This window comes from Lagenorhynchus albirostris, chromosome 18, assembly GCF_949774975.1.
Source record: "Lagenorhynchus albirostris chromosome 18, mLagAlb1.1, whole genome shotgun sequence".
NCBI lineage: Eukaryota > Metazoa > Chordata > Mammalia > Artiodactyla > Delphinidae > Lagenorhynchus > Lagenorhynchus albirostris.
The window spans coordinates 78,765,706-78,778,019 of record NC_083112.1 but is presented as its reverse complement, the minus strand read 5'-3'; positions in this window follow the sequence as shown (position 1 = coordinate 78,778,019).

Here is a 12,314-nt window from a genome sequence, read left to right as displayed (position 1 = left end):
TCTCCACCTTTGAATAAAATCTTACAGTGCTTTAACAAAGGTCATTTGAATATTTTTTTCTTTAACACCATTTAAATGAAATATCTAAAATAGGCAAGTCAGTATAGACAGATAGTTGAGTAGTAGTTGTCAGGGGCTGGAGTGAGGGAAGGGGTTGGGCGGATGACAAGTGACCGCTAAAAGGTCCGGGACTTCTTTCAGGGTTATGACAATGCTCTAAAATGGATTGTAATGGTTGCTGCGTAGCTCCATGAATAAACTAAAAGCCACGAACTCTACACTTTAAACTTTATGGTATGTGAACTATATCTCAATAAAGCTGTTAAAAACCCCCTTTTTTTAAAAAAAAAAACAAACCTTTTTTGACAAGTTGAACGCAGAAAGAAACATCATTTGACAAATATGTTTCACTCGACTTAATCTGCACAGCATGGTGCCAGCAGTTAGCTGTGCAAAGATGAGAAAGTTATGCACCTGAGAGCAATCTCTGCTCATGTAAAATGTTCAGTCTAGTAGAAGGAAACGTGTGTAAATATGTAGATGCAAGACTCATGAAGGAGTGGAGCGACTAGCAGGGAACAGTCAGTACTACCCAAGTGAGAAATCAAGTGACATGTAAGCAATTGAAATGGAGATGATATGATCTGAACTTTTCCTTCCCCATAATGAAGTTCAACTTTTAAAATAAAGGCAATGCATTCTCATTACCTAAAAACAATTCAATGTAGACAGGCAAACAGCAAATGAAGTCAAAAGACAAGCTAGGGAGAAATTTGAAATCTACCATAAGATGCTAATTTCCTTTAGATGTAATAAGCCAATATAAAGAGACTGATGGCTCAAGAGAAAAAAGGGGGTAAATGACATGAAACTACAGTTCATAGGAAAAGAAATGCAAGAGAATAATAAACATATGAAAGAAAGCTCAACTTCACTCATAATAAGAAAAATTAAAATAGTGAGGTATCACTTTGTATACAGCAGCAAAGATCAAAAAGTTTGGCAACACTTTGTGGCAAGAGTAGGGGAAACAGGCCTCCTCCTATATTGTTTTTGTGAGTGATGTTGATATACTCTCTATGGTGAACAAGTGGGCATGTCTTCCATGCCTAAACATGTATATACTCTGCCCTAACGCTTCCAATTCTGGGAAACCTCTCATAGAGATGCATATTGCATGTGTGCAGAGTGACCTGCCCCATACGGATGGTCATTACAACATTGTCTGCAAAAGCAAAAAATTAGGGACAATTTCACAACCCATCAGGTAGGAAACTGATAAAAGAAGCCACAGCATACTCACGTAGTGGAATACCATGCAGCTGTTTAAAAGAACAGGCAATTCTACGTGCGGATATGGAAAAACCTCCAAGATATATTAAGGGGGAAAAAGCAAGGGATAGGGAAGTGTTTATCATATGTGACGGTTTGGGTAAAATAGAAAATGAAAGAATGGGTAGAAAGATCATTAAACTATCCCTGGGAGGACCAATTAGGCCATTGGCAGCAGTGCAATGCCTCTGGGAGAAGTGCTGGAAGTTAAACGATGGTGGACGTGGGAGAGACTTTTCCCTGGGTATGCCTTTGAGCTTTTTGACTTTCAGACCATGTACTGTATTGCCTTTTAAAAGTAGATACAACCTTTATCGATATAAAATCCTAGGAAAGAAAGAAAATGCAGAGAAGCCAAAAGAACATAAAGCTTCCCACAAAGATTCCGTGTACTCAAAAACTCTTCTCTCACTACTTTTGTGAGTTGCCTGCCGTGTCCTTTTTCTATGCATACGCATACACTGGATAATATTTTGAAACAGTCCCTTTAAATTTCTTCTCCTGTGTCTTTCCCTTTCCTTCTCTTCCTTTCCCACCCCTTCCATGCCAGCAGGTCATAATCAGCTCCATGCTCATTAACTTGGGGTAGGCATATGGCAGGTTATAGTTCAAGCCATATTCTCAATTGCTTCTTTCATTGAATGATATTATATATAATTATGTGTGCATTACCTCCTTAGATTTTGTCTTTTTCTGTCACTTAAGTTTCGCATGGATGCGCTCTATAAAAGACTCCCGTGATGACGGTGTGTACAGACTGTAGACGTTCCCCTGACCCGTCCCCCCTCTTCTCAAAAACTATCACTGTCAATTGTTGAGCATTTTCTTCTCTCCTTTCTGTGCTTTGAATGCACATATGCACATTTACAAATATATCTTTTTCTTTTCTACAAAAATGAGGGATACAGTATGTGATTATTCTGAGACTTGCCTTGTTCACTGGTATACCTTGGAGAAGTTCCCAGTCAGAACCTGCTTTGTTCTTCCTGATGACTGAAAAACGTTTCACGTTCTATTCATCAGACTAGGCGGAGTGATGATGCTTTACAAACTAACACTTCAGGTCATACCTCAGTGGCTGTGGTGGTTGATTTTATGTATGAACTTGACTAGAGCACAGAATGCCGAGATCTCTGGTTAAACATTATTCTGGGTGTGTTTGTGAAGGTGTTTTAGATGAAATTAACGTTTGAATCAGTAGACTGAGTAAAGATTGCCCTCCCCCATGTGGACCAGCCTCATCCAACCCATTAAGGAGCTGAATAGAAGAAAAAGGTACAGCCAGGGGCTTCCCTGGCCGTCCAGTGGTTAAGACTCCACGCTTGCACTGCAGGGGGCACAGGTTCAATCCCCGGTTGGGGAACTGAGATCCCACAGGCCACATGGTAAAATGATGATAAAATGACAGAAGCAAACAAACAAATAAAAAAGACACATGTTGCTTATCAGAGACACAACTTGGTTCAAAATCCACTTGATACAATCACCAGTTAACAAAATAATGGAGAAAAACGTGATTTAAGAAAAAAAAGGAAGGTGCAGCCAGACAGAGGTTGTTCTCTCTGCCTAACTGCTGGCTATTGACCTTCTCCTGCCTTTGGACTCGGACTGGAACCCACAGCGTCAGCTCCCCAGGCCTCCGGCTCGCTGCCCCAGACCCTGGCACAGCTCAGCCTCTGCAACTGCATGAGCCAGTTCCTTACAGTAGGTTGACGTGCATGTAGTTGCAGAGAGACATGTATCTTAAGATAGCAACCGTTTCCTCCAGGAAACCTTTGAGCGCCCCCAAGTTGGGCTTACGTGTCCCTCCTATACTTTTTAGTAACACCATTGTGATTGCCAGTTCATGTTTTCACATTGCCCTGTAGTCTATAGGTCCCTTGGGAGCAAACGCTGGTGGAGAAGGTAAGGAGAGGAAATAAATAGTCAGCCACCCCTGGTAGGGCTCTAATATTGTTTCCTAATCTCCAAGCGCTACCTGAAGTGGGTCGTGACTGATGTCAAAGTGTGGGCAGGGCTGTGCTCCTTCCAGAGGCTCTAGGGGAGAATCCGACCCCTTGCCTTCTCCACACCTGAGACACCTGCAGACACCCTTGGCTCCTGGTCTTTAAAGCCAGCAGCGCAGCATCTTCAAGCCTCCATCTGATTCGGACCCTCTTGCTTCTCTCTCACTTATAAAGATCCTTGTGATTATAATGCTTCCACCCCAATTACCCAGGAAAACTGCCGTATTTAAAACCCTTAACTTAGTCACCTCCAAAAAGTCCTTTTTGCCACTTTGGGTACCATATTCACAAGTTCAGGAATTAGGCATGGACATCTTGGGAGCTGTTACTCTACTCACCACGTCGGCCACCCAAAGGCATGCCTTTATTATACCAGGGTAAGAAAATATAAATGAATCAGACAAAAGCCATCCTTTCTGCTGGAGGCCAACTCCAAGTGCATGGACCGCCGTTTCCAGGACCATCTTTTCTTTCCAGCACCGTAGGCAAGTGCTTTACCCACTGTTACTGGAGGGTAGTCGTGGGGTGGGGAGGGCAGCCAGAGGCAGACATGAAGGTCCTGTGAAAACCTCAGAGCCACACCGTGGGAGGCAGCAAGTGTGCTGTCTGGTGGGAAAGGGTCTCTGAAGTGAGACTGCCTCAGTTCAGATCCGGAGCAGAGGTTCCTCGACCTCTTGGTGTGTCATTTTCCTCATCTATCAAATAGCGCTTACTTCGTATGATTGAGGTGTGTGAGGCCTTAATGAGATCATTCATGTAAAGTGCTTAGAATAACGCTGAACATCTTCCTGTGATCATGTTAACGTGAATATCAGGATATATTGCATTGCATTAGACGACATTATATTATGTTATGCGTGTCATTTGTTACTAGTGGCAATAGGTGTAGCAGAAGTCTTGCTAAGAAGCCTGGGCAGCACAAACGGCAGCATGAAAATCTATCTCAGCCATTTCTGGGTCCATCTCAAGGCCGGACAGTTTGCTCCACTCCGCTTGACGTCTCTGCACCAAGACCGCTCTTGTTTATCTCCTGCCCCACTCAGCTCCATGGAATGGCTAAAAAGCAGTGACCAGGCTGCCAAACAAAGTTTCTGGAATCTCAGGTAGGCCCGGAGTTTCTCTGTCGTGCTAAGGCTGGCCAGGCGACTTGTCATACCCAATTTCATGTTTAGCGTCTTCATTGAACTTTTTTTTTTATTAACTTATATGTCTGTGTTAAAGTCATATATTTGAGATGAATAATTAGTAAAATCACAAATACAATCTAAAATTTTCTTTCCATCAAACTCATTTTTAAAAAGACAAAATAAAACAGTGAATTCAGTTTGGATTACAGCCCTCAGGAACTGAATCATACTGACATTTTCCAGATGTGTTTGAGGGTCATACATCTTTTATTTCATTCCATGAGGCCAGGCTCTCCAAATGTCTTCAGGTATTAAAAGCTTTGCTGCAGGGCTTCCCTGGTGGCGCAGTGGTTGAGAGTCCGCCTGCCGGTGCGGGGGACGCGGGTTCGTGCCCCGGTCCGGGAGGATCCCACATGCCGCGGAGCGGCTGGGCCCGTGAGCCGTGGCCGCTGAGCCTGCGCGTCCGGAGCCTGTGCCAGGAGAGGCCACAGCAGTGAGAGGCCCGCGTACCGCAAAAAAAAAAAAAAAAAAAAAGTTTTATTGCAAAAGGATTTAATGAAGTAAACACACCCTTGAAAGCACAGCTTGGCAGCTACGGAAGCTTCTCCACCGCAAGCAAATCAAGGTGCTCTCTTGACACTTGACTACGTGAAGAATCTAAACCTTGGAGAAGTTTAATTTCAAAGTCCCAAGAATCTTTAAGCAGTAACCAATACCCAAACGAGATTTCTCCACTTTCACAGTAGCTTCCCATGTAGCACATCACTCACCTCACCACCTCGGGGGTTGTGGCAGTGTCACCTCCTTGCAGGACAGGGGTCTGAGTCCCAGAGGTTTACTGAAGGGGCTTGTGCCCTTTCTGGCCACTGCTCTGAAGGGGCAAGCAGGACCCTTGGCTACCGGAGGATTTTTGCTAATGAGCCCACAGCATCTAGTTAAGACCATTTCTTTATCAAATGCTGTTGGCTGGAAATATTTATAAACCATATTAGCCCACGTTAGTGAGTTAGTGAGTGTGGTAGGGGAACCATAGTGATGCAAGGTTCAGCTCCAGGTGTGTCATTCTAAGATCAGTGATGACGATGTGGCTGCAGGTGGCAACGGGTATAGGAGGGAAAAAAGGGCAAGAATAAAGCAGGAGGCTGCTGTGGAATATTTGTGTCCTCCCAAAATTCACATGCTGAAACCTGACAAAGACTTAGGAGTTACTAACACCTGCCCCTCACCTCCCTCGGGACTGTGGCCTGTTGTTTGCCCAGCAGCTCCAGGCCAGTGTCGGCCTGGCCAAAGGGCAAACTCCTCGGCCATCCAGAACCATCCCCCCCCCCACAACTCCATCCTCCCCCTTCCGTGGCCACGGTGGCAGTGGGAAGGTGGCAGGGTCTCCCTCCCCTCGGACGGTCAGTTGCTTGGTACCCAGGTGGCCAGCCCTGCGTCCTCAGGTGTCCTCGGACAGTTGCTTGGTACCCAGGCGGCCAGCCCTGCGTCCTCAGGGGTCCTGGGTGCCGAGGCCCCACCGGCTACCGCAGGCCAGGCTGGCTTCCCTGGCCTCCGCCTCAGACGGAACGGCACTTTTTCCTTCGGGAATAACAACCCGAGCTGGATCTGCCTTCCCTGCGCTTCACGTTTCTGTGGACTTTGCAACTGCTGCGGTTGCCTTCAGGGCTCTAACCAAGGATGCGACATGAAACAGCAGCCCGTGTCCACAGGGCTCACTGGACTCACCGCGCACGGGGCTGCTCACGGCATTTCCGGCAGGCAGCAGCGAGCTAAAAAGATGCGCCACCAGGTGGGCACCTGTGCGTGTGGTGGGAAAGACGCCCCCTCCGCTTGCCCCCGCACACCTACAGCTGTGACCTGAATGCACCAGTTAGAGGTCACAGCTCAGGTGTCTGAGGAGTGGTAAAGGCCAAGGGCCAGCGAGGGGCGCGGGACAGCGGGCAGGGTGCTTCCCTTACATCCCTCAAATCGCCTGTTCTTCAGCAGGAGTCACTTCCACTGTCTTCGAAGCGGGACAATGAAGAATGACACACGGAAAGAGAACAGGACCCCGATATCAGCAGTCGAATCGTGAATTACGTTGGACAGTCGTACAACTTCATCCAGGAGTTTCTAAACCCTTCCCCACCACCCTTCTTGCGTGTTAACTTGTCTGAAGTCAGCCGAATACTGGGGAACAGCTGCGCGTTGATATTTTATGAAGTGCTAAGTTCTGTGAAATTGCATATGTATAAGTCTCTGTTTTGCTGTTTCTTTTAATGAGTCCTTCCTTAAACAGTCCATGAAATACAGTCAGGAAAACAGGACACAGATTTTCAGTCTGACCAGAATATTAAACATCTCAAGGGGTTTCTCATGAATTTAAATTACTCAGAAAAGAATGGAGAACAATCTTGTTCACTGGAGTGAGGGGTGATGTGATCAGGCCACTGCGGGAGAGTAATTGCCTGACTCCTATTGGCTAAAGTGGAAAGGACACAGATAATTCCTAAGACAGTGATTTGCAAATATTCTGTTGTCATTTTACAATGACAACTCTACAAATTTGGGATTAACCTCTATCCAAACATCAGAAAAACATTGTTTTTTTTTATATTGAGCTGTATGAGCTGTTTGTATATTTTGGAGATTAATCTCTTGTCAGTTGCTTCGTTTGCAAATATTTTCTCCCATTCTGAGCGTTGTCTTTTCATCTTGGTTATGGTTTCCTTTGCTGTGCAAAGCTTTTACATTTAGTTAGAAGTACAATTTTTAAAAAATAACAGCAGTACATCACTGAAAAAAGGTGTGAAAGTGTTTAAGCTAGAGATACACACACATCCTTGTACATACCTACATGCACGTGGTCTTATTAGCAGCCGAACCTTCCTCCACACCTGGTCCTCAGATATCTAGATTTTGTTGGGCAAATACTTTTTAGCTACTCAGCGTGGGATAGAAGCTCCACAAGAGTCCTATTTAGGGATAAAAGGATGGTTGCTGAACTGCTGATAAGGGCAGTAGGTCCAGCTTGATGAAGAGGTCCTGGTTTTGTTGAGTGTGAGGTGCAAACTGAGGGCTGGAGTGGAGTTGCCAGGGAAGAAGGGACATCTAAGCTACACAGGGAAAGAAGGAAGCAGAGAAAGGAGGAAGGCAGTGGAACTCAGAGTACAGAGTCGGGGGAACAGAGACTTTTAACAAGAACTTTGAAGGAGGCTGACTGTGTGGGGCTCGATCTACACCAGCGTTTCTCTCATTCCATGAAGACTGTTGGTGACTCTACGCTTATGTCAAGTGTGTGTGTGCAGGAAGTCTCGTCCAGTGCTGCCAGAGGCCTACAAGGAAAGAGTGGGATGCCCTGGGGGACACTGGGGCTGGGTGGGGCCCACGCTATTGGAAAAAGGGAAACGTAGATGCTTTAGGCAGCAGGGAAGGGGTTCAATAAACATCAGGAGCCATGGTGTTCCAGAGGAGAAGGAGAAGAAGCGATGACCCTTCGCATCAGTGCCGGAGGTCAGGCGTTATCCCCCCCGTGCGCCCTCGGAGAAAATGCGCCTTGTGTCAGCAGAGGACACTGCCACGTGCGACAGGAAAGCGCCGGGGAAGGGCCAGCAGTGTGCGCCACCGTCTGAATTCTCTTCTGGCAGCACGCGGCAAGCTGTGATTCACGTGGAAATGTTATTTTGAGCGGGTTTCCATAAGGATCTGAAGGGGATCAGAACATGCCACACCAAAATACACCACTTTGGCTTATTGATTACTTGGAGAAACAGCAGATGCAGGAGGGCTCTCTGCCCTCCCCCTTTCTGCCTAAAAGCAGGGCATAAATTTACCTCGAGAAGGATGCCCTCCTGCACCAAGCAGAGGACACCGCTCTCAGCGCCAGAGACCGGAGTCTGCAGAAACGGGTCTACAAGCAAACCTGCGAAACAGCCCTTATCTTCCACTAACCCGTGCATCCCCCAGTCATGGCTCCACAGGGCACTCTGCAGCCCAAGCCCCTCTTCCTTGTCACACCCCCACAACTTAGCATTCTTGGTTTAAAAAGGTAAGTAAGGTCTTGAGTCTATTGGTTTCTTCATGTTTTCATTTTCCTTTGGAAGACTCCCATGTTCACTTAAAATATTAAACAAGCTTTATGGTTCCCTCCTGTATTGTATCTGTCAGTTCAGTTCTTCGGCCGCCCACAGATCCTCGGAGGGTAAAAGGAAGCTTTTTCCTCCCTACAGATCCTATTCCCGCTGCTTCTAAACACAATTCTGTTAAAATTCCTGGGGACTCTAATATTTTCCCAAATTGGACTTCATGACTTGGACACCCTTATTATAAAACAACAGCCATGCAACCGTGCTGAAGAGCTGCTCATCCGAGCGCAGATCGCACGTGGTGATGGGGCACATCCATCCTTCTCTATCAGGCCACAGTATTCCGGGTGACTTAGTACATTTTGGTTGAGAACAATTGATTATTTTGCTACAATTCACAAGTTGATGAAGATATTGGAAAAAACATGAGAAAAAGAGTGCTAATTAGGGGGATTGGAACTGTGGGCTCCTGGACGGTTCTCATCAAACAGTAGGAAGGGAGAGAACTGGGGGCTCTGCGGTCCCACCCCGGGCGGCAGCCCTCCGAGCTGGGCTGCGGCCCCGGGGCCACCAGCAGAGGGCGCGCCTCTACTGGCTTCTCCAAGGCCCGCGGTCCCAGGGTGCCGAGCGGTCGGTTTCGTGGACGCCTTGGGCCGGGTCTTGCGAGGGGCCTCGGGAGGCCGGCGGGAGGGCCGGGTCAAAGGCCCTGAGGACCAGCGAGGCCCTGTCTGTTTCAGCCACTGATTCCAGGGTCAGTTTGCTATGTGGTTTCCCCAACCTATTCCTGGATTATGTGGAAGTGAACCTGTTTTCTAAGTAACTAACCAAGAAGTGTTGTTCAGCTTCTACGGCGTGTTTTTAGGACTTCGTAGTTGATGTTGGGAAGAGGAGACAGACACTGCACGGCGACCGTCCCAGCTGACGGGCACCAGGGCTGTGGCGGCTTCCTGAGCTGCCTGACTGGACAGGCACCACGGCCTGAGAACACACTGCAGTTTGTTTCTTTCAAGTCATCTTCAAAGTCAGCTGCTCTTGTTTCCCAGCGGTTCAAGCCCATGTCAGTTTCCACTTTTCATCATTTCAATGTGCACCCTAGGTTCCACCCACCCGGCCAGTGGACGCGAATTTCTCACAGGAGTTTGCTTTCTCTGCTGGGCATGTCTGACCCCCAGGCCACACCACTGTTTCTGGAAGTTAGAAGTTATAGACCTTCAGCACCAGACACTCTATCCAGCGCCCACGTCTGCCTTTCCAGAACATTCCCTCACATTCAGGACTCTGCTCGGCAACCGGAGGAGGGGCCTGCGTGCCCTCCGAGCCGGAGGAAAGGAGGCCGCCCTTGCAGAGACCTCCTTCTCCGTCTGGGATCCAGGGATCCAGGAGCCCTGAGGGCGGCCTTAGGTGGCCTTTCTGGGGCCTTTAGCTGATCTAGCAGCAAGCAAGAGGACGAAGCAAGCGAGTCGTGTAAAACTCGACAAAATCGGCCCAAGCTGCCATTGAGAGTGAGAGCATGGCTGTGGCGATGTGGAGCTTTCCGGGGAGCTGGGGCCCTGGGGCCAAGATGGAGGGGTGCTCACCCCCAGCCCCAAGCTGTCATTGAGAGTGAGAGCATGGCTTGGTGATGTGGAGCTTTCCGGGGAGCTGGGGCCCTGGGGCCGAGATGGAGGGGTGCTCACACCCAGCCCCCCAAGTGCAGAGTCGGGCCCTGCAGGCCCCGGGGGCAGTGCCTCCTTGTCTTACCCGGGGTCAGTCTGGGCCCCAGAGCCCTGTGCAGCCCCCTCCCTCCCCAGTCCCCTGCCCTCTCTCCTCTTCCTCCCCTCCCCTGTCGCCGTCCCTGGTCATTACGGTCAATACGTTTATGGGGATTTAAAAGCATTCCAAAATTCGACATATTTAAACTAATTTGATGCACAGGGTAATATGGGACAAACACCTGAAAACACACCCGGTTCTTTATTTCTCAAGTTATCTTCAAAATAAGAGCTCCTGGATGGCCAGTTTTCACCCTGAGGGGCCTGTATGGGCTAACACCACTTGCCCGGCAGAGACTCCGTGGGCAGAGGCCAGAGAGGAGAAGCCAAAGCCAGAGGAGGCTCCCAGCAAAGGAGAGCCGCTCCTTGACCCCGGGGAGCAATTCAGCAGCTTTATGAGCTGTTGACTCTCTGGGAAGCGGCAGGTGGAAAAAGAACTACGTTCTCATGACCAAATAGCAACGTTTCCAGTTACAGAATCTTTTGTGCTTCTTTTGTTGAACTTTTAATAGTCTCTTTAGCGAATACAGGTAGTTGAGTAATTGTTTCAAAAGCTCAACAGGTAACACATTTCTTTTCTAGAAACAGGACATTTCTTGACAACCTTATCAGGTATAACAAATCTTTTTTTATTCCCTTGTGTTCTTCCAAGCTGCTTTTTGGATTTTGGAGTTGAGCGCCATGGAGACTCAAACGTCAAAAATATATTGTCTAAATTCATTGCCTTTGGGTTTTTCAGGACTAAGCTGCAGAAACCCAGCTTCTAAAACTCAACTCTGGGAGTAACGTGGTCACTGGGGTGAGGGTCAGGCAAGACGGATACTGACTGCCAGCAGGAAGTGCTGGCGTTGGCCCTAAAGTGCCACGGTTACAAAGGAGGGACGCACACGAGCGCTTGTAAACCAGCATTCAGCTGCTACTCGGAGGGTTTTTCTATCAAATTTATCACTGAGCGCAAGACTCTTAACACAGTACTGTGCCCAGTTTGAGGCTTCCTGACAGGAAAGGGATGTGGACAGCCTGCAGGGGCTCTGGGATCCGCCGCCCCACAGCACACTGAATGCCGAGCACGCAGTCAAGAGCCAGGTTCTAGCGCAAGCTCGCTCTACGGACGGGGGTTCAGAGAGGCTGAGCAATCTTCTCACGCCACTCAGAGAATCCTCTGAAGGGTCAAAACTCACATGCAGGTCTGTCTGACTCCAGGCCCGTGATTTTAAACACTGTCATTGGGGATTCCCTGGTGGCGCCCTGGTTAAGAATCCGCCTGCCAAGGCAGGGAACACGGGTTCAATCCCTGGCCGGGAAGATCCCACAGGCTGTGGAGCAACTAAGCCTGTGCGCCACAACTACTGAGCCCGTGAGCCACAACTACTGAGCCCGTGAGCAACAACTACTGAAGCCCGCATGCCTAGAACCTGTGCTCTGAATCAAGAGAAGCCACCGCAATGAGAAGCCCGCGCACCGCAACGAAGAGTAGTCCCCGTTCACCCCCACTTCGTTGTGCACAGCAAAGAAGACCCAATGCAGCCAAAAATAAATTAAATAAATAATAAACACTCTTTCAAACAAACAAACAAACAAAAACACCGTCATTGAAGGACCTCCCTGTCAGGAGCAGGGAGGAACCTGGGTGATTCCACATAGACGTGGACACCTGAGAGGAGACGGGCCCTTGACCTCCAGGGGTGCCGTCAGGGTTTGAGCAGGAAGGAGTGACGTAAGCTGCTGGTTCCCCCCTTTTGCTTTAGTAGAGAATTCAGCCTAAACTAAACCTGCAGCACGAGTTCAGTATAGCCTAGAGCACTAGGTGTTGTGATGCTGCCGAGGGTCCAGCTCCGCGAAGCGGGGACCGCGTCAGTCCTTCTTGTCTTGAACCCCAGGCCTGCCCCAGGGCCTGGCACATGCACAGTGTTTGTTGATAAATGAATGAGTCTTTTCATCTTTTTAATTTTATTTTTGAGGCCTTAACTACAGGATAGATGTTCGTGGTTGTGGAAAGCACGATCTTACCTGGGCGTGCAGAGGAAGGAAGCA